The sequence below is a fragment of the Oncorhynchus gorbuscha genome, linkage group LG19, assembly GCF_021184085.1.
Source record: "Oncorhynchus gorbuscha isolate QuinsamMale2020 ecotype Even-year linkage group LG19, OgorEven_v1.0, whole genome shotgun sequence".
Lineage (NCBI taxonomy): Eukaryota > Metazoa > Chordata > Actinopteri > Salmoniformes > Salmonidae > Oncorhynchus > Oncorhynchus gorbuscha.
In genome coordinates this window covers 65,369,724-65,393,266 of record NC_060191.1, presented here as the reverse complement: position 1 = coordinate 65,393,266, position 23,543 = coordinate 65,369,724, and the positions used below count along the sequence as shown (strand labels likewise).

At 43.8% G+C, this 23,543-nt stretch overlaps 1 protein-coding gene across 12 annotated transcripts in view; it reads left to right on the top strand.

Annotated features, from left to right (window-relative positions):
- Positions 1 to 23,543, top strand: part of LOC124005506 (roundabout homolog 2-like) — an 832,377-nt gene that overhangs the window by 1,468 nt on the left and 807,366 nt on the right. The gene's annotated exons all lie outside the window — the stretch shown is intronic.

Sequence of the window (23,543 nt, the reverse complement as noted above, 5' to 3'; positions counted from 1 at the left end):
ATAATTCATCTACCCCTCCACAGGAGCCTTCCTCTCCCTCCTCTTGTCCTCTGTCAGCATTTAATCCCCTTTGTCGGATTAAGGGAACCTCTAATCTTTGTGATGCTGCTCCGATCCATCCGTGAGAAGGCTGGGAGACGCTCCCTGCAGCCCATCAGCGTTGTTAGCTCTCAGGGCTCCTGCTTAGCGGCGTGCGCCTGTCTTCAAAGAGCCAGCCTCGCTCCTCACCACCACCACCATCCATTTAATGATTCCTCCTCTCCTGCTCGCCAGCCCGCCACGGCTCCATCGTTCTTTCTCTCATTCTCTCACCCTCTCTCTCTCCTGTCTCTCACTAATTCCTCGACTCGCCTCTCTCTGCTGTCGCTCCTGCTCCCTGTTGTGTACACACTCCTCCCATCCATAGGAGATCATTAATGCATAGGATTCCTGACTTTAATAACATTGACCAAGCTCTCAGATTGTGCGGCGTGTGCTCACACTGAGCGATGGATGAGCAGGTCCTTCTAAAGTGACTATTTTCTCCACTGCCAGACTCTCATTTCACGCACCTTTAAAACATCCTTTACATGAAGGATGGGTTTTTAGACAGATAATCTCCTCACTATTCTGCCTCTGCACGACATAGGATCCCAGCAATTCCAATTTGATGTCTGCAACATCTGGTAAACCATAGTGGTTTTACTACTAATGAAGTAGCAGGAATATGTGGATTTTGAGATTAAGATATTAATTTTATATGAACAAGTACACATACCAATCCTCATTAAATTGGGACCATCGTCAGGGTCAAAGGGGAAAAAAGAATGGGAAAACCCCATTGTTGAGGCAGAATATCTCCTGTGTCGGAATTGTAATCTGTAAAAGGGTTGAGGCAGAATATCTTGTGTCTGAATTGTAATCTTTAAAAGGGTTGAGATAGAATATCTCCAGTGTCTGAATTGTAATCTGTAAAAGGGTTGAGGCAGAATATCTTGTGTCTGAATTGTAATCTTTAAAAGGGTTGAGATAGAATATCTCCAGTGTCTGAATTGTAATCTGTAAAAGGGTTGAGGCAGAATATCTTGTGTCTGAATTGTAATCTTTAAAAGGGTTGAGATAGAATATCTCCAGTGTCTGAATTGTAATCTGTAAAAGGTTTGAGGCAGAATATCTCCAGTGTCTGAATTATATTCTGTAAAAGGGTTGAGGTAGAATATCTCCAGTGTCTGAATTGTAATCTGTAAAAGGTTTGAGGTAGAATATCTCCAGTGTCTGAATTATATTCTGTAAAAGGGTTGAGGTAGAATATCTCCAGTGTCGGAATTGTAATCTGTAAAAGGGTTGAGGCAGAATATCTTGTGTCTGAATTGTAATCTTTAAAAGGGTTGAGATAGAATATTTCCAGTGTCTGAATTGTAATCTGTAAAAGGTTTGAGGCAGAATATCTCCAGTGTCTGAATTATATTCTGTAAAAGGGTTGAGGTAGAATATCTCCAGTGTCTGAATTGTAATCTGTAAAAGGTTTGAGGTAGAATATCTCCAGTGTCTGAATTGTAATCTGTAAAAGGTTTGAGGTAGAATATTTCCAGTGTCTGAATTGTAATCTGTAAAAGGTTTGAGGCAGAATATCTCCAGTGTCTGAATTATATTCTGTAAAAGGGTTGAGGTAGAATATATCCAGTGTCTGAATTGTAATCTGTAAAAGGTTTGAGGTAGAATATCTCCAGTGTCTGAATTATATTCTGTAAAAGGGTTGAGGTAGAATATCTCCAGTGTCTGAATTATATTCTGTAAAAGGGTTGAGGTAGAATATCTCCAGTGTCTGAATTGTAATCTGTAAAAGGTTTGAGGTAGAATATCTCCAGTGTCTGAATTATATTCTGTAAAAGGGTTGAGGTAGAATATCTCCAGTGTCTGAATTGTAATCTGTAACTCTGGTGGGAAAGTAGACCCAGTGTGAAATCCCAGCCATCTTTGTCCCCTGGTGAAATGGAGGCCAGTGACCTCCCCTAGTGTAATAAGGCCATTTATCTCCTGGCTGTGTGCTATGTGCAGATGGACCAATCATCCCATAGCCAAGCACAAGCTCTGCAGACGCACGGCCATGCATACCGAGTAACAGTCCCATTCGAAAATAGTATATCCCATTTGAAAATAGTAATTTTATCCATGAATGTGATGAGAACAGTGTGGAATGGATCAAATATTTATAGATATGCTGCAATTGGAGTTGGCACAACTTCAGCCAATTCCAATTCCAATCAAATCAAATCAAAGTTTATTGGTCACATGCACATGGTTAGCAGATGTTAATGCGAGTGTAGCGAAATGCTTGTGCTTCTGGTTCTGAGACTGCAGTAATATCTAACATGTAATCTAACAATTCCCCAACAACTCCCTAATACACACAAATCTAAAATGGATGAATGAGAATATGTACATATAAATATATGGATGAGAAATGGCCGAGCGACATAGGCAAGGTGCAACTAGATGGTATAAAATACAGTATATACATATGAGTAATGTAAGATACGTAAACATTATTAAAGTGGCATTGTTTAAAGTGACTAGTGATCCATTTGTTAAAGTGTTGTCCTGATTTAGTTAGTATGTCAGTCCAATGTCATTGGATGTCTCTCAACAGCTGGTCTTTGATGGACTTTATCATGATCACCTCTTATTACCTCTAAATTAGTGCGTTTGGAGACTGTACCACTTTAGCTCAGAGCTTTTCAGAGCAAGTTCAATCCATTTCAACTATTACAGCAGAACACACTTCGAGGCAATGTCAATTAAATGCATTGCTAGAGGACACATCATTAACTCAGCATACGATTCCAATGGAACAACCCAATATGTATATAGAATCACTGAACACGGCATCACATTGCCCATGTGACAACATGACTAAATACTGTAGACTCACTCAACGGTCTTGTAATCCGTTAAGCTCGTGATTATAGAGTCCCCTTGATATAGACTAGAGCCCTCAAACTCAACTCTGGACCTCGAAGCCAGTTCCAGTGCTTGTTCTCATTGTTCCCTTCTAATCAGGGACTTATTTAGGCCTGGGACACCAGATGGGTGCAATTCATTATCAGGTAGAACAGAAATCTAGCAGGATCTAGACCTCATAAGGTAAGAGTTGAGTACCCCTGGACTAGTGTTGTCCTGAGCCATTTTATATCAGCTTTGATATGGTGAAGATTTAGTGTGGATGACAGATTACGGAGGTGTCACCTACTCAATGTCCTGCCTCCTCGGGACAGACTGCATCCCCCTCCATAAGGCCCTGCATGGTATTCACATCCTCCTCATCACAACCCCCTCTATAAGGCCCTGCATGGTATTCACATCCTCCTCATCCCAACCCCCTCCATAAGGCCCTGCATGGTATTCACATCCTCCTCATCCCAACCCCCTCCATAATGCCCTGCATGGTATTCACATCCTCCTCATCCCAACCCCCTCCATAAGGCCCTGCATGGTATTCACATCCTCCTCATCACAACCCCCTCCATAAGGCCCTGCATGGTATTCACATCCTCCTCATCACAACCCCCTCCATAAGGCCCTGCATGGTATTCACATCCTCCTCATCACAACCCCCTCCGTAAGGCCCTGCATGGTATTCACATCCTCCTCATCACAACCCCCTCCATAAGGCCCTGCATGGTATTCACATCCTCCTCATCACAACCCCCTCCATAAGGCCCTGCATGGTATTCACATCCTCCTCATCACAACCCCCTCCATAAGTCCCTGCATGGTATTCAGATCCTCCTCATCACAACCCCCTCCATAAGGCCCTGCATGGTATTCAGATCCTCCTCATCCCAACCCCCTCCATAAGTCCCTGCATGGTATTCAGATCCTCCTCATCACAACCCCCTCCATAAGGCCCTGCATGGTATTCAGATCCTCCTCATCCCAACCCCCTCCATAAGGCCCTGCATGGTATTCAGATCTTCCTCATCATTCTCAGGGAAGTCGGTATTCATGATCTGCACCACAGACAAGAACCCAACAAATTACTGCTCTCACTCTTCCCCCATCCTGCTGAGACAGCCTCCATAACTAACCCCAAATGTAGAACCCTACAGAGGAAGTCAGAGATTGAAGTGAGCCTGTAGAGTCTGGAGGAATAACAATTGAGGATATTACGACTCCACCAAAGTACAGTGAATGGTTATGAGAAGCAGCCTATACCGCTACCTGGCTGGCTGGTCAACCTGGACTCAGGTGTAGACGTAACATAAAAATCAGAGCCAGTCAAATTAGTATGATATGTTACGCTTGGTGTGGTATTAATTTGTAGATGTCCATCATCCATTTCATATGATATGTTAGAAATTACAATTATTATGATGTTGCAAATTACAATTCCTATGATATGTTATGATTACAATTCATATGATATGCTACAAATTGCAGTTTGTACAATTTGCTATGAATTTGCAATATGCTTGATATGTTATGAATTGCAATTTGTTGTGGTTAACGTTAGCTAGGTGGCTAATACTAATATTAGCTATGTGGCTAATGTTAGTCAGGCTAGGGGTTGGATTTAGGGGTTAAGGTTAGGGTTAAATTAAGGTAAAGGTTAGGGTGAAAGTTAGAAGTTAGGTTAATAGAGGATTAAGGTTATGGTTAAGGAACGGGTTAGCTAACATGGTAAGTAGTTAAAAAGTGGTAAGTACTTGCAAATTAGCTTAAATGCTGTCCATGATGAGATTGCTAGACATTCATATTATACACCATCCCATCCACCCAGACCAACCACCCTCCTTTAGATGTTGCCTCATGTAACCATACCAATAGTAACATACACCATCCCATCCACCCAGACCAACCACCCTCCTTTAGATGTTGCCTCATGTAACCATACCAATAGTAACATACACCATCCCATCCACCCAGACCAACCACCCTCCTTTAGATGTTGCCTTAAGTAACCTTCTGTCTTATGTAACCATACCAATAGTAACATACACCAACCCATCCACCCAGACCAACCACCCTCCTTTAGATGTTGCCTCATGTAACCATACCAATAGTAACATACACCAACCCATCCACCCAGACCAACCACCCTCCTTTAGATGTTGCCTCATGTAACCATACCAATAGTAACATACACCAACCCATACACCAACATACACCAACCCATACACCAACATACACCAACCCATACACCAACATACACCAACCCATGTTGTCAGATCTTCAACCAAAACGTAATATTAGATAAACAGAACCTGAGTTTATATATTTATTCTATTTATTAAATTAACAAAGTTAGGCAAAGTTAGGCACCCAATTCCCCTCTGTGAAAAAGTCATTGCCCCCTTCTATCCCACTCTTCCATGCAGAACTGCTTTAACTCAGTGACATTTGTGGGTTTTCAAGCATGAACTGTTCATTTTAAGTTCTACCACCACTTGTCAATCAGGATCAGGTCCAGACTTTGACTAGGCCATTTCAAAACTACACATTTGATGCTCTTTAGCCATTTTTAACCGTTTTCATGTTTATCCATTTTCATGTTTAACCATTTTCACTTGATTGTGTGTTTTACATCATTATCTTGCAGCAAATAAAACAAAATACAATTTTATTTTATTGGTCACTTACACATGTTTAGCAGATGTTATTTTGGGTGTTGCTGTCACGACTTCTGCCGAAGTTGGTCCCTCTCCTTGTTCGGGCGGAGGTCGACATCACTGGCTTTCTAGTCTCACTGGCCTTCTAGTCACCACCGATCCATGTTTCATTTTCGTTTGGTTTTGTCTTCATTATACACACCAGGTTTCCATTCCATAATCAATGTTCCTTATTTAACCCTCTGGCTTCCCTTTCTGTTTTGTGAGTGATTGTCATTGTCATGTGGGTTCGTTCTTTGCGCTCTGGATATTAGTATTTTTCCTTGTTGGAACAATGCTTACATTTAGAGTAAATTCAGATTATTACTCAAACCTGTGTCCTGCGCCTGACTCCACTTATCCATTCAGCTAATCACTGACAGTTGTGAAATGCTTGTGTTTCTGGCTCCAACAGTGCAGTAATGTCTAAAAAGTAACACCAAACAATTTCACAACATATACCCAATATGCATAAAAGTAAGTAAAGGAATTGAATGAAGAATATATAAATACATGGACAAGGAATGTCAGGGCAGCATAGACTAAGATACAGTAGATAGTATAGATTACAGGATATACATATGAGATGAATAATGCAAGATATGTAAACATTACAGTGACTGGTGTTCCATTTATTAAAGTGGCTAGTGATTTCAAGTTTATATTAATTGACAGCAACCTCTATGTGCTAGTGATGGCTATTTAACAGTCTGACCTTGAGATATAAGCTGTTTTGCGGTCTCTCGGTCTCAGCTTCAATGCACCTGTTGTGACCTCACCTTTTTTAAAATCTTTATTTAACTAGGCAAGTCAGTTAAGAACAAATTCTTGTTTTCCTTCTTATTTTCCTAGGAACAGTGGATTAACTGCTACCTGCTTTCTGGATGATAGTGGGGAGAACAGGTGGTGGCTTGGGTGGTTGCTGCCCTTGATGATCTTTTTGGCCTTTCTGTGACATTGGGTGCTGTAGGTGTCCTGGAGTGCAGGTAGTTTGCCCCGGTGATGTGTTGGGCAGAGCGCACCGCCCTCTGAAGAGCCATGTGGTTGCGGGCGGTGCAGTTGCTGTACCAGGCGGCGATACAGCCCGACGGGAGGCTCTCAATTGCGCATATGTAAAAGTTTGTGAGGGTTTTAGGTGCCAAGACACATTTCTTAAGCCTCCTGAGGTTGAAGAGGCACATTCTTCACCACACTGTCTGTGTGAGTGGACCATTTCAGTTTTTCAGTGATAGGTACGCTGAGAAACCTGAAGCTTTCCACTTACTCCACTGCGGTCCCATCGATGTGGATAGGGGGGTGCTCACTCTGCTGTTTCCTGAAGTCCACTATCATCTCCTTTGTTTTGTTGATGTTGACTGAGAGGTTATTTTCCTGGCTGTAGGCTGTCTCGTCATTGTTGGTAATCAGGCCTACTACTGTTGTGCTGTCTGCAACCTTGATGATTGAGTTGGAGGTGTGCTTGGCAACACAGTCATGGGTGAACAGCGAGTACAGGAGGGGGCTGAGCATGCACCTTTGTGGGGCCCCAGTGTTGAGGATCAGCGAAGTGGTGGTGTTTATTCCAACCTTCACCACCTTGTCAGTAAGTCCAGGACTCATTTGCATAGGGTGGGGTTCAGACCCAGGGCCTCGAGCTTAATTATGAGTTTGGAGGGTACTATGGTGTTGAGTGCTGAGCTATAGTCAATGAACAGCAATCTTACATAGGTATTCCTCTTGTCCAGATGGTATAGGGCAGTGTGCAGTGTGATGGCTATTGTGTCGTCTGTGGATCTATTGGATGGTAAGCAAATTGAAGTGGATTTAGGGTGACAGGTAAGGTGTTATGATCCTTGACTAGTCTCTCAAGGCACTTCATGATGACAGAAGTGAGTGCTACTTGGCGAAATCCATTTAGCTCATTTACCTTTGCTTTTCTGAGTACAGGAGCAAAGGTGGCCATCTTGAAACAGACTGGGATAGGAAGAGATTGAATATGTCCGTAAACACTACAGCCAGCTGGTTTGTGCATGCTTAAAGATGCGGCTAGGGATGTTGTCTGGGCTGGCAGGCTTGCGAGGGTTAACACGCTTAAATGTCTTACTCACGCCGGCCAAGGAGAAGTTGAGCCTACAGTTCTTGGTAGCGGGCCACGTTGGTAGCACTCTGTTATCCTCAAAGTTGGGCGAAGAAGGTATTTAGCTTATCCGGAAGAAAGACGTTAGTGTTCACGATGTGGCTGGTTTTCCTTTTGTAGTCCGTGATTGTGTTTAGACCCTCCCATGTGCGTCTCATGTCTGAGCAGTTGAATTGCAACTCCTCTTTGTCTCTATACTGACGTGTTGCCTGTTTGATTGTTTTGAGGAGGGAATAACTACACTGTTTGTATTCTGCCAAATTCCTAGTCACCTTGCCATGATTAAATGCGATGGTTCATGCTTTCAGTTATGTGTGAATGCTGTCATCTATCCATGGGTTTCTGTTTAGGGTAGGTTGTAATAGTCACAGCGGGTACAACATCTCCAATACACTTCCTGATAATATACTGTATCAGTATATACATCAATATCATTCTGTGAAGCTACCCAGAACATATCCCAGTCCGTGTGCTCAAAATAATCTTGAAGCGTGGATTCCGATTGGTCAGACCAGCATCGAATAGTCCTTAGCGTGGGTACTTCCTGTTTGAGTTTCTGCCTATACAAAGGGAGGAGAAAAATGGAGTTATGGTCAGATTTGCACGAAAGGAGGGCATGGGAGGGCCTTGTAGGAATCGTTTAAATTGGAGAAACAGTGGTCCAGTGTTTTAGTAGAGCGAGTACTACTCTCAATATGTTGATAGAACTTCGGCAGACTTTTCCACAGATTTGCTTTGTTAAAATTTCCAGCTACATTGAATGCTGCCTCAGGACATGTGGTTTCCAGTTTGCATTAAGTCCAGTGAATGTCTTTGAGGACTGTCGTGGTATTGGCTTGAGGGAGGATATACACGGCCTTGACTATGACCAAAGAAAATTATCTTGGGAGATAATACGGCCGGCATTTCATTGTAAGGTATTCTAGATTGCGTGAACAAAAGGACTTGTATGTTATCACAATTACACAATGAGTCGTTAATCATGAAACACAACCCTCCGCCCTTCTTCTTCCCGGAGAGATCTTTATTCCTGTCTGTGCAATGAACTGAGACGCCAACTGGTTGGACAGACTCAGACAGTATATCCCGGGAGAGCCATGTTTTCCGTGAAACAAATGATTTTACAATCCCTGATATCTCTCTGGAAAGAAACCCTCGCCCTGAGCTCGTCAACTTTATTATACAGGGACTGAACATTAGCAAGTTATATACTCGGAAGTGGTGGGTAGGGTGCGCACCTCCTAAGTTGGACTAGAAGACCACTCCGAGGACCTCTCCTCCAACGGCGTTGTTTTGGGTCGGCGTCTGAAATCAGTTCAATTGCCCTGAGGGGTGCGAACAAAGGATCCGCTTCGGGAAAGTCGCATTCCTGGTCATAATGCTGGTAGTGTTGGTGAGTTACCGTCGCTCTGATATCCAATAGTTATTTCCGGCTGTATGTAATAACACAACAAGTAATATGGGCTAACAATATGAAGAAGAATACATCAAAAAACAAAATACTGCAAAGTTTCCCAAGAAATACTTTTTCACTACACTGTATACTAATTTGAGTGCCCTGGATTTTCTTTGACTATGTTATGTCTATGAGACCAGCCAGGGCTGGTGGAGAAATAGAGAGAGAGGAAGCCTTTGCTCCACGACCCATGACTTACTGAAGAGAACCCAGCTGAGGCAACCCATGGAGGAATAATGCTATGCCACTCCAGACTACAGTACGACGTGCAATGCTCTCTCTCTCTCTCTCTCTCTCTCTCTCTCTCTCTCTCTCTCTCTCTCTCTCTCTCTCTCTCTCTCTCTCTCTCTCTCTCTCTCTCTTTCTCTCAGCTTTCCTGTGATCGGTTGTCTGTGGTGAGGATGGGAGAAGAAAGAGGAGATTTATGGAGCAGGTTGTGTAGAAGAGTTATGAATATTTCCTAAACTTCCTGCCCATATGGTGTCTGGTATCACAGATTGGGCCAAGCCGCCATGACAAGAACAGGGAGGTCCATTATTCAATAGGTAGACAAGTGATATCAAACACGTGCGAGGGAAATGGTGTTCTTTATTCATTTAGTTTTGTTCCCTGGGCGTTAAGTACCTCACAGCGTTCGACTCTATAGGTCCACAAGGCGGAATAAGGAAATTCAATTATTTTGTCCATTTTCCACCAGAGTTAATGTAATTCAGAGAAATCATCTAAAAAGATGTGTTTTATGATGGGTAATAACTTATTAGACTGACTGAGTGTGTTTCTCTGTATAGACTCTTCACACCCCAAGACAGGATGTACTCTGGCTTTACTGGATTGGTATTATGTAGTACCTCTGTATTTTATATTGAAAATATATTCTATAGTACAAATATATTATATCGTACACATATATTCTATTGTCCCTCTATATTCTAAAGTACATCTATATTCCACAGAACCTCTATATTCTACAGTCCCTCTATGTTCTATAGCAAAAATATATTCTATAGTACCTCTATATTCTACAGTACCTCTATATTATATAGTACCTCTATATTCTACAGTACCTCTATATTCTATAGTACCTCTATATTCTACAGTCCCTCTATGTTCTATAGCAGAAATATATTATATAGTACCTCTATATTCTATAGTACCTCTATATTCTACAGTACCTCTATATTCTATAGTACCTCTATATTCTACAGTACCTCTATATTCTATAGTACCTCTATATTCTACAGCACCTCAATATTCTATAGTACAAATGTATTCTATAGTACCTCTATATTCTACGGTACCTCTATATTCCAGAGTAACTCTATATTTTTTTGTACAAATATATTCTATAGTAAAAAATATTCTCCATAATCAACCTGTGCTCTGCATGCTGTGAATGAAAGGGATTAGAAATCTTGCTTGTCAGGTGTCATTCACATACTATCACCCATGTAGGTTATCCATCCACACAGTGGAAAAAGGAGAGTTTTGAATATGAATGAACCCTCCCCACACTTTTGTATTCAGACAGAATTTCTGCTGAAAGTGCAGTGAATGTGACTGGAAAACCATTACAGGCTATACAAGTAAGGTTACATTACAGACCGAATGAGTCTCTACTCCCTGTAACAATCGGTTGGGTGGCAGGTAGCCTAGTGGTTAGAGTGTTGGCCTATTAACCAAAAGGTTACAAGATCAAATCCCTTACTCTGCCCTTGAACAAGACAGTTAATCCACTATTCCTAGGCCGTTATTGAAAATAAGAATTTGTTCTTTAACTAACTTGCCTAGTTAAATAAAGGATGAGTAATTCTAATTAACAAGTGTGAAAGCTGTCAGGGTCCAGGCTTCTTCAATGAAAAATAAATCAAAGCAGAGAATGATAAACCTCTCTTTAATTCAACTGAAAGAAAACAAAAGTTTGTTTTCAGGAGAAATTACAGACTTGAGAGATGGATATCTTTGGATGGCTCTGCTCCTCTTTCCCGGGTCTGTCCCTTACTGTCATACAGTACAGCTTAATTACCAGTCACACTCTCTCTAATGAAGCTGCCATCTAATTGCTTTTGGAATTTGCCCCCGACAACAACAGTGTTTAATGGGTGAGTTTCAGACTGAGAATATGACTGTTTATTGTGATGGATAGGAACAGGTACATTTTACTGCGAGACACTTTCACCATGGCCTTCTCTTCCTTGGCTACAGCACAGGCACTGTGATGATTTTACATGGGTGCACACACGCACACACATACACACTTGTCCTTGTCATATAAAACTGATGTAGCTGACAGGCCATTCTGAAACATACCTTGGTGACTGGAAAACCATTACAGGCTATATAAGTAAGGTTACATTACAGAGTGAATGAGTCTCTGCTCCCTGTAATAATTGTCTGTTCTCTACGTTTAGTGCTGTTATGAATGTCAGCCATTGCTGTTACTTTATCTTTGAATTATTCAGTGAATCCCCAGCACGTAGAGGGTGTTTTCCCCTGCAGTTAGCCGACTCTCTCCTAGATCATGCGGAAGCGTGTATTAGTTTTATTTATTTGCATTAAAGAATCAAGTGATAGACAACAATTCAGATAAAAACAGATGACAATAAATGGTACAGGTGGTTGGAAGCCCAAGGACTGATATGGAAAAACCATGTCCCACAAAAACACGAGTAACTTTAAAAGGTTTGGGAAAACAGATGAATTATAAATGTTTAAATTAATTGATCACAAAAAACAAAAACAAAAAAACAACAACAACAAAAAAATATTTAAAAAAATTCTACATTGTAGAATAATAGCGAAGACAACAAAACTATGAAATAACACATATATGGAATCATGTAGTAAACAAAAAAGTGTTAAGCAAATCAAAATATATTTTATATTTGAGATTCTTCAAAGTAGCCAGCCTTTGCCTTGATGACAGCTTTGCACACTCTTGGCATTCTCTCAACCAGCTTCATGGGGAATGCTGTACCAACAGTCTTGAAGGTGTCCCCACATATGCTGAGTACTTATTAGCTGCTTTTCCTTCATTCTGTGGATCAACTCATCCCAAACCACCTCAATTTGGTGATTGTAGAGGTTAGGTCATCTGATGCAGCAATCCATCACTCCCCTTGGTCAAATAGCCCTTACACAGCCTGGAGGTGTGTTTTGGGTCATTGTCCTGTTGAAAAACAAATGATAGTCCCACTAAACGCAAACCAGATGGGATGGCATATCACTGCAGAATGCTGTTGTAGCCATGCTGGTTAAGTGTGCCTTGAATTCAAAATAAATCACAGCCAGTGTCACCAGCAATGCATCACCACACCATCACACCTCCTCCTCCATGCTTCACGGTGGGAACCACACATGCAGAGATGATGCATTCACCTACTCTGCATCTTACTCTGCGTTGGAACCACACCCACACCATCACACCTCCTCCTCCATGCTTCACGGTGGGAACCACACATGCAGAGATGATGCGTTCACCTACTCTGCGTCTTACTCTGTGTTGGAACCACAAATCTAAACTTTCCACTGGTCTAATGTCCATTGCTTGTGTTTTTTAGCCCAAGCAAGTCTCTTCTTCATATTGGTGTTCTTTAGTATTGGTTTGGTTGCAGAAATTCAACCATGAAAGCCTCATTCAAGCAGTCTCCTCTGAACAGTTGATGTTGAGATGTGTCTGTTACTTGAACTCTAAGAAGCATATATTTGGGCTGCAATTTCTGAGGCTTGTAAATCTAATGAAATTATCCTCGGCACAGGAGGTCAATCTGGGTATTCTTTTCTTTGCGCGGTCCTCATGAGAACCAGTTTCATCATAGCGCTTAATGGTTTTTGCGACTGCACTTGAATAAACTTTTAAAGTTCTTGAAATGTTCTGTATTGACTGACCTTCTTGCCTTAAAGTAAGGATGGACTGTCATTTCTCTTTACTTATTTGAGCTCTTCTTGCCATAATATGGACATGGTATTTTACCAAATAGGGCTATCTTCTGTATACCACTCCTACCTTGTCACAACACAACTAATTGGCTCAAACTGTCAAGTCTCAGGAGAAGAACCAGATGCAGACAGTTTCGAAGTAACACTAGTGTATTACAAAAACAGGGAGGCAGACAAACGACAGGTCAAGGGCAGGCAGAGGTCAGTAATCCAGAGTGGTGTGACAAGTTACAGAACGGCAGGCAGGCTCAGGGTCAGGGCAGACAGAATGGGCAAAACAGGGAAAACTGGAAAACATTAACTAGAGAAAGACACAGGAAAAAACGCTGGTAGGCTTGACAAAACAAAACGATCAGGCAACTGACAAACAGAGAACACAGGTATAAATACACAGGGGATAATGGGGAAGATGGGCGACACCTAGAGGGGGTGGAGACAAGCACAAAGACAGGTGACGATCATAGTGTGACATAAAAATTATAAATTAACTTTAACTGCTTGCGTCGAGCCATCCCGGATCCGGGATCGTGACTACAGCCTCAAGCTCATTAGCATAACACAACGTTAACTATTCATGAAAATCACAAATGAAATGAAATCAATATGCTAGCTCTCAAGCTTAGCCTTTTGTTAACTACACTGTCATCTCAGATTTTCAAAAATATGCTTCTCAACCATAGCAAAACAAGCATTTGTGTAACATTATTGATAGTTATTGATAGCTAGCGTAGCATTTAGCATTAGCATTCAGCAGGCAACATTTTCACAAAAACCAGAAAAGCATTCAAATAAAATCATTTTCCTTTGAAGAACTTTGAATGTTTTCAATGAGGAGACTCTCAGTTAGATAGCAAATGTTCAGTTTTTCCTGAAAGATTATTTGTTTAGGACAAATCATTCCGTTTTCTGCGTCACGTTTAGCTACGAAAAAACCTTGTATCCAGGATTGTGTAAATCTATCCCCAAGCTCATTAGCATAACGCAACGTTAACTATTCATGAAAATCGCAAATGAAATGAAATAAATCTATTTGCTCTCAAGCTTAGCCTTTTGTTAACAACACTGTCATCTCAGATATTCAAAATATGCTTTTGAACCATAGCTAAACAAGCATTTGTGTAACAGTATTGATATCCTAGCATAGGATTATGCCTCTCTTTCAGCATGCAATATTTTCACAAAAACCAGAAAAGCATTCAAATAAAATAATTTACCTTTGAAGAACTTCAGATGTTTTCAATGAGGAGACTCTCAGTTAGGTAGCAAATGTTCAGTTTTTACAAAAATATTATTTGTGTTGACAAATCGCTCCGTTTTCTTCATCATGTTTGGGTAAGAAAAAAAAGAAAAAAAGAAGAATTAAGTCATTAAAACGCGAACTTTTTCCAAATTAACTACATAATATCCACAGAAACATGGCAAACGATGTTTAGAATCAATCCTCAAGGTGTTTTTCACATATCTATCGATGATAAATCCTTCGTGGCAGTTGACTTTCTCTTCTGAAGAAATGGAACGCGCATGGACCTAGAGATTACGCAATAATTTCGACACAGGACACCGGGCGGACACCTGGTAAATGTAGTCTCTTATGGTCAATCTTCCAATGATATGCCTACAAATACGTCACAATGCTGCAGACACCTTGGAGAAAAGACAGAGAGGGCAGGCTCATTCCTGGCGCATTCACAGCCATATAAGGAGACATTGGAACACAGCGCCTTCAGAATCTGGGGCATTTCCTGTATGAAACTTCATCTTGTTTTCGCCTGTAGCATTAGTTCTGGGGCACTCACAGATAATATCTTTGCAGCTTTGGAAACGTCAGAGTTTTTTCTTTCCAAAGCTGTCAATTACATGCATAGTCGAGCATCTTTTCATGACAAAATATCTTGTTTAAAACGGGAACTTTTTTATCCAAAAATTAAAAGAGCACCCCCTATCTCGAAGAAGTTAACAAGGCACACCTGTTAATTTTAATGCATTACAAGTGACTACCTTGTGACGCTGGTTGAGATAATTCCAAGAGTGTGTAAAGCTGTCATCAAGGCAAAAAAAAGGTGGCTACTTTGAAGAATCTCAAATATGAAATATATTTTGATTTGTTTAACACTTGTTTGGTTACTACATGATACCATATGTGTTATTTAATAGTTTTGATGTCTTTACTATTATTCTACAATGTAGAAAATAGTTTAAAAAATAAGAAAAAGCCTGGAATGAGTAGATGTGTCCAAACTCGATTGGTTTTCGCAGTAGTCTCCTTTGGAAGAGTGCTTGTCAAGTGCTGTTTGGAAGAGTGTTATTTGAATGCAGTCTGGCCGGTGTCGCCTCCTTTAGCTCCTCCACCTCCGACTGGATAGATTCCAAACTGTGTTTTGATTCCATTACGTCGGTAAACAGATCATCAACCCTTCTGATGGTAGAATCCATAAAGAGTTGCAGGAAGGACTTCAAGTTATTGTCCTGCAGATCTATTAGATCTTTGCAGAACTCTTTTTGTTGAGTACTTGATGGAGTGCAGTGCTTAATACTCTTCTATATTTGGCTTTGTGGCATTTTTCCTTCTACTATTAGCTATGCTACAAGCTTGTTGTGAACTAAAATGAGTTTGTAAACACAACTCACACACTACCTCCCGAAAACCACACCATGTACGGGGTGACCTCATGTATACTGGCATTTGCATTTTATGGAATTGATGACGATGGTAATGCTGTTGATGATGGTGATGGAGAATATCATCTTTCTCGTTGCGGTGACGTTGTTGACTTGTCTATTTTTCAAGTTAACCAATGACACTATAACAATCTTTTTCTCATCCCTGGTCCAAATCTCCCCTTTATATGACAATCCAAGACATCCCAAGATGCCTTGAGAGAAGGTACCTAAAAGCAAAGAAAACAAATCCTAGGTAGCTTTGTACGTAAAAAAAACAGATCTGCTGTTGCCAAGATGATGACGCTGTCAGGGTCAAAAAGCCTTCACGTAGTATAAGAGTAGATATAACACTTACGGTGCATGGTGAGCTGTCTACTCCCATTCTCTTTCTGTTTTACCACTCTCTCTTATCCGCTCGTTCACTGACTTGCTCTCTCTCTCCCCTCTATCTTTATCTCTCATTCTCTCCTCTATCTTTCTCTCATTCTCCCCTCTATCTTTATCTCTCTTTTCCCTCTATCTTTATCTCTCTCCCACTCTCTTCCCTCTATCTTTATCTCTCTCTCTCCCCTCTAACTTTATCTCTCTTTTCCGTCTATCTTTATCTCTTTGTCCCCCCTCTATCCCCTGTAGCTTTCTCTCTCTCTCCCCTCTATCTTTATCTCTCTCTTCCCTCTCTCGCTCTCTCTCCCCTCTATCTTTATCTCTCTCTATCCCCTCTATCTTTATCTCACTCTCTCTCTCTTCCCTCTATCTTTATCTCTCTCTCTCTCTCTTCCCTCTATCTTTATCTCTCTCTCCCATTTACATTTACATTTAAGTCATTTAGCAGACGCTCTTATCCAGAGCGACTTACAAATTGGTGCATTCACCTTATGACATCCAGTGGAACAGTCACTTTACAATAGTGCATCTAAATCTTAAAGGGGAGGGGGGTGAGAGGGATTACTTATCCTATCCTAGGTATTCCTTAAAGAGGTGGGGTTTCAGGTGTCTCCGGAAGGTGGTGATTGACTCCGCTATCCTGGCGTCGTGAGGGAGTTTGTTCCACCATTGGGGGGCCAGGGCAGCGAACAGTTTTGACTGGGCTGAGCGGGAGCTGTACTTCCTCAGTGGTAGGGAGGCGAGCAGGCCAGAGGTGGATGAACGCAGTGCCCTTGTTTGGGTGTAGGGCCTGATCAGAGCCTGGAGGTACTGAGGTGCCGTTCCCCTCACAGCTCCGTAGGCAAGCACCATGGTCTTGTAGCGGATGCGAGCTTCAACTGGAAGCCAGTGGAGAGAACGGAGGAGCGGGGTGACGTGAGAGAACTTGGGAAGGTTGAACACCAGACGGGCTGCGGCGTTCTGGATGAGTTGAAGGGGTTTAATGGCACAGGCAGGGAGCCCAGCCAACAGCGAGTTGCAGTAATCCAGACGGGAGATGACAAGTGCCTGGATTAGGACCTGCGCCGCTTCCTGTGTGAGGCAGGGTCGTACTCTGCGGATGTTGTAGAGCATGAACCTACAGGAACGGGCCACCGCCTTGATGTTGGTTGAGAACGACAGGGTGTTGTCCAGGATCACGCCAAGGTTCTTGGCGCTCTGGGAGGAGGACACAATGGAGTTGTCAACCGTGATGGCGAGATCATGGAACGGGCAGTCCTTCCCCGGGAGGAAGAGCAGCTCCGTCTTGCCGAGGTTCAGCTTGAGGTGGTGATCCGTCATCCACACTGATATGTCTGCCAGACATGCAGAGATGCGATTCGCCACCTGGTCATCAGAAGGGGGAAAGGAGAAGATTAATTGTGTGTCGTCTGCATAGCAATGATAAGAGAGACCATGTGAGGTTATGACAGAGCCAAGTGACTTGGTGTATAGCGAGAATAGGAGAGGGCCAAGAACAGAGCCCTGGGGGACACCAGTGGTGAGAGCGCGTGGTGAGGAGACAGATTCTCGCCACGCCACCTGGTAGGAGCGACCTGTCAGGTAGGACGCAATCCAAGCGTGGGCCGCGCCGGAGATGCCCAACTCGGAGAGGGTGGAGAGGAGGATCTGATGGTTCACAGTATCGAAGGCAGCCGATAGATCTAGAAGGATGAGAGCAGAGGAGAGAGAGTTAGCTTTAGCAGTGTGGAGCGCCTCCGTGATACAGAGGAGAGCAGTCTCAGTTGAATGACTAGTCTTGAAACCTGACTGATTTGGATCAAGAAGGTCATTCAGAGAGAGATAGCGGGAGAGCTGGCCAAGGACGGCACGTTCAAGAGTTTTGGAGAGAAAAGAAAGAAGGGATACTGGTCTGTAATTGTTGACATTGGAGGGATCGAGTGTAGGTTTTTTCAGAAGGGGTGCAACTCTCGCTCTCTAGAAGACGGAAGGGACGTAGCCAGCGGTCAGGGATGAGTTGATGAGCGAGGTGAGGTAAGGGAGAAGGTCTCCGGAAATGGTCTGGAGAAGAGAGGAGGGGATAGGGTCAAGCGGGCAGGTTGTTGGGCGGCCGGCCGTCACAAGACGCGAGATTTCATCTGGAGAGAGAGGGGAGAAAGAGGTCAGAGCACAGGGTAGGGCAGTGTGAGCAGAACTAGCGGTGTCGTTTGACTTAGCAAACGAGGATCGGATGTCCCCTCTCTATCCCCTCTAGCTTTCTCTTTCTCTTCCTTCTATCTTTATCTCTCTCTCCCCTCTATCTTTCGCTTTCCCCTCTATCTTTCTCTCTCTCTCCCCTCTATCTTTATCTCTCTCTCTCCCCTCTATCTTTATCTCTCTCTCCCCCCTCTATCCCCTCTAGCTTTCTCTTTCTCTTTCTCTTTCTCTTCCTTTATCTTTTTCTCTCTCTCTCCCATCTAACTTTCTCTCTCTCTCCCCCCGCTATATTTATCTCTCTCTATCTCTCTCTCCTAATTTTCCCTCTATCTTCCTCTCTCCCCTCTCTTTCTCTCTCTCTCTCTCTTTCCCTCTCTCTCTCTCTCTCTCTCTCTCTCTCTCTCTCTCTCTCTCTCTCTCTCTCTCTCTCTCTCTCTCTCTCTCTTTCCCTCTCTCTCTCTCTCTCTCTCTCTCTCTCTCTCTCTCTCTCTCTCTCTCTCTCTCTCTCTCTCTCTCTCTCTCTCTCTCTCTCTCTCTCTCTCTACCTTATCTCTCTCTCAGCTCTATCCCCCTCTACCTTTATCTCTCTCTTTCCTGTCTATATCTCTCTTTCTCCCCTCTATCTATTTTTCTCTATCTCTTTCTCTCTCCCCTCTCCCCTCTATCTATATCTCTCCGTCTCTTTCTACCTCTCTTTCTCCCTCCCCTCTCCCCCTCTATCTATATCTCTCCGTCTCTTTCTACCTCTCTTTCTCCCTCCCCTCTCCCCCTCTATCTATATCTCTCCGTCTCTTTCTACCTCTCTTTCTCCCTCCCCTCTCCCCCTCTATCTATATCTCTCCGTCTCTTTCTACCTCTCTTTCTCCCTCCCTCTCTCTTTGCTCTCTGTAATAAAATTTTAAAGAGATAAGAAGCTTTTTGACTATTTCAGGGTCACCATTATCTTGAATAATACATTGACAGGGAAAGAGCAGTTTGAGTTCTGTTGAGGATAGAAGCACAGGCTTCAATTAAATTATACATCATTATCACAGCTGGCATGCCTGGCTCGGTGGTCGCCGACTCTCTCCTCCTCTAAATGTTCCATGTTTCTGTCTTGTCCAATATTATATTTGGAGCAACAGCAGCTTCCTATGCCATCAGACCTGGCCTGGGATGCAGATGAGACAGACTGGATGGTAGTGTAGAAGGAAACTGTACATCACCCTGTGTGAAATTATGTGAAATGGCTTGCTAGTTAGTGGAGAGCACTAATAGCATTCAAATGGTAATGTCACTCGCTCTGAGACCTTGAACTAGTTGTTTTCCTTGTCGCGTTTTTTGTGGAACGATAGGGTAATGATGCTTTGTGGGTGACAGTTGACGGTGTGTTCAGAAGGTCCCTGGTTCGAGACCAGGAGAGGGACAGAGTATCACTGGAAAGGAGAGGGACAGAGTATCACTGTTACACCACAAAGCATCATTACCTATCGCTCCACGACAGACAACACAGCACACTATATTGTCATATACCTCAAGCAACCTGCGGAGTTCAGAGAGGTATCAAAAAACGTTGAAATCTTTTAAGTCAGATTTCAGTTAACTTAGTTAACCCTAGCGGACGTTCATCAGTCCAGTCTTAGGTGACATTCAGGGATGTGTTATTACCTGGCCTGTATTAGTGCTGCATTATTAACCCTGTCCTTATCCCACTAGCTAATTAACCCCGAGACCTTCATTTACCCACTAATAGTGTATAATAATGAATGAACTGCATGCGCTCATTACTCCGATGGATGGATTAAGATAACCGTTGTGTTATCAGTCATATTTAAACATGGCATATTCACTGGGCTATTTCTACACTAAGTCATCTGAAGCTGGGAGAATCAGCTGTGCTTATTCTTCCTCAGAATCTCCTCAGACATTCTGTCTTATGGACTCCAGTAGTATATCCACACGTTGTTCTGAATGATGCGGTTTGTGCCATGTTTGCAAATAAGAAGTTCTGTAGCGATATTCTGCACCCCTAGTTTTTGTAGCGAAGCGTTGCCATTTTACGCCGGCTGAATTTCAATTAGAGAAAGGCTGTGATTGTGTAATGAACACCTGAGCGTGACTGTGATAATCTTGGCCTCCGTCATCCTTCTCCTGTGAAAGGCCTCTTCCTGTGCTGATGTATGGTATTGTAAGCTCATATTTAGCGGTGCATTAGACCCCTGTGCACGTTTGTGATGTCGGATTAGAATGTTTATTGTCCAATTTATCATACTTGCTTTGCCTGCCTTGAAAAATATCTCCCTATCTCTGAATATGTAATGGCTGGTGCTTCGCAACTACTACGCAAGGAATATTAACAAGCTCTCCCATTTCTCCACGGATGCCCCACTGATGCCCCACAGATACCCTAGCCACGCAAGACTCCTGGAAATGTCCCAGATCACACTTTACCTGGGCACGAGACAATAACTTTTGGAATATTGACTTGATCATTGGATTAAAGTGATTCATTAAGAGTTCATACTTCAAAGAGGGGAATAGGCTCCAGTGATGTCATTTTGGAATTGAATACAGAGACGTTCCATATAAGCTTCAGTATGACAGAGAGGAAATGAGAAAATGTCCAATCACATTGGAGTTTAATAGACTGCCGGTGCGGCTGCGGTCTAGTCTTTGGGAAGGATTTGTCATATACCTGTACTATTGCACATGTAAGTGGCAGGTACGTAATGACAGAGGGACGTTATCTGAAGCCCTGGTCGATAGTGAAAGATGATGATGAGGGAGCATGTACTGTAGACTGAGTCTGGATTAAGAGTTTAATGACTGGTAAAATTGTAGCGCTCCATCCAAGGTGACCCTGCAGAGCGAGGTGGTCATGCCACAGAGCCACAACCAGAGGAACGGGGAAGGTAATCCTTCCTGCCTGCCTCCATGATAGCTGTCACCTGCACAGACATTGTCACCCAGGCCCAAGGCATGTAATTACACTTTTATTGGCTTTAGGAGGACTGCACCATTCATTCATAGCATAATCTCAGACTACAGCACAGATACATCAGGCCTGCATGAAGGCCTCTCTCACACTGGGACTTCAGATGAAGGTGTTAATGGAATTTCATGAATTCAGATTTGATTCATGGTTAGTAGGGTGTAAATGCCTTAATGTTATTTAGACAAACTCATCTCCCTAGAACCTAGACGTAACTGCAGGTCTGTTAGTAGAAGGGCCAGGGTAGAGAGTGAGAGAAGAGAGCAGTGTGTGGGTCGATTGGCAGCCAGCCTTGACACCGTTAGCTCTGGTGACACATTAAGGTTCTGTTCACCCTGTAATTTGTTTTGTCTGTCAAGTTGATGGATGTCTTGTTTCCCGGAACTTCCTCACGCAATGGAAAATGGTGGCTCGAGGACATTGTTAAACGCACTTCAGAAAGGGAGGCAGAAGGCATTTGTTTTCTCCAAACACATGTTGTGTTGTTGTGTTAATGGGTGTGGACAGTGAGCAGAGCCAGACGTGGGCTAATTAAAGGTGAAAAGCTCATTTTGGGGAGAAGGGCACGGTCAGGGGGCTGGGAAGAGGGTGAGGGGGCTGGGAGAGGGTGAGGGGGCTGGGAAGAGGGTGAGGGGGCTGGGAAGAAGGCCAGAGGGGCTGGGAGAGGGTGAGGGGGTTAGGAAGAGGGTGAGGGGGATGGGATGAGGGTGAGGCGGATGGGAGGAGGACAAGGGGACTGGGAAGAGGATGAGGGTGCTGGGAGGAGGGCAAGGGTGCTGGGAGTAGGGCGAGTGGGCTGGGAGGAGGGTGAGAGGGCTGGGTGGATAGCGAGGGGGCTGGGAGAAGGGCGAGGGGGCTGGGGGAATGTCGAGGGGGCTGGGAGAAGGGCAAGGGGGCTGGGAAGATGGCAAGGGGGATGGGAGGAGGGTGAGAGGGAGGGGAGAAGGGCGAGGGGGCTGGGAAGATGGCGAGGGGGATGGGAGAGGGTGAGGGGGCTAGGAAGAGGGTGAGGGGGATGGGAGGAGGGTGAGGGGGATGGGGATGGGAGGAGGGTGTGGTGGGCTGGGAGGAGGGTGTGGTGGGCAGGGAGGGGGTGTGGTGGGCAGGGGTGGGTGTGGTGGGCTGGGTGGAAGGTGTGGTGGGCAGGGAGGAGGGTGTGGAGGGCAGGGAGGAGGGTATGGTGGGCAGGGAGAAGGGTTTGTTGGGCAGGGAGGAGGGTGTGGTGGGCTGGGAGGAGGGTGTGGTGGGCAAGGAGGAGGGTGTGGTGGGCTGGGAGGAGGGTTTGGTGGGCTGGGAGGAGGGTGTGGTGGGCAGGGAGGAGGGTGTGGTGGGCAGGGAGGAGGGTGTGGTGGGCTGGTAGGAGGGTGAGGGGGATGGGAGGAGGGTGAGGGGGATGGGGATGGGAGGAGGGTGTGGTGAGCTGAGAGGAGGGTGTGGTGGGTAGGGAGGAGGGTTTGGTGGCAGGGAGGAGGGTGTGGTGGGCAGGGAGGAGGGTTTGGTGGGCAGGGAGGAGGGTTTGGCATCTCATTTACATTTACATTTAAGTCATTTAGCAGACGCTCTTATCCAGAGCGACTTATCTCCTCACTTAACTTTGCATCTATATTTCTATCTAGCTCATTTTGTGTTTATAGTTTTTCGATAGTTGGAGACATACAATTCCAATCTGCATCGATAAACAAGACTCAGTTAGACCTGTGAACGAGCCGAGCAGGGTGGGGGGCGTTTTCTATGATATTTTTGTTATTGAAATTAGCTAGTTTGATGGGTAATTGATTTAAATAAAAAGTGAGAAAATAAGACTAAAAGTGAAATAAATATTGAATAATTTAATAACGTCACCAATCTGACAGGGCACTTTTCTCATAGAAGGGCAAAAGGGCAGGTGCTCAGGCAGACCACTATCTGTGCATATGCCTGGCTTCCGGAGAAGGTAGGCAGGAGCACGGTTGGACTCAGCTGCCTTCTGTCAGATGACAGCTCGTGGAGACAACAGAGAGCTGGTGTGGTTTATAAATGTCACCTCACCACTCTCCTCCAGCCCTGCGCTGTGGGGAACCATCAACAGAGACAACAGCCAGCACCTAGCTTTGGCCAGTCACCTAAGGAAACAGCACTGTGATAGACTGTCAGCTCAAGTTAATGATCCAGCACACACTTACACGTCATTAAGGGTGAGAGGACATTAGAATAAGCATGGATAGGGATGTTGTAGGG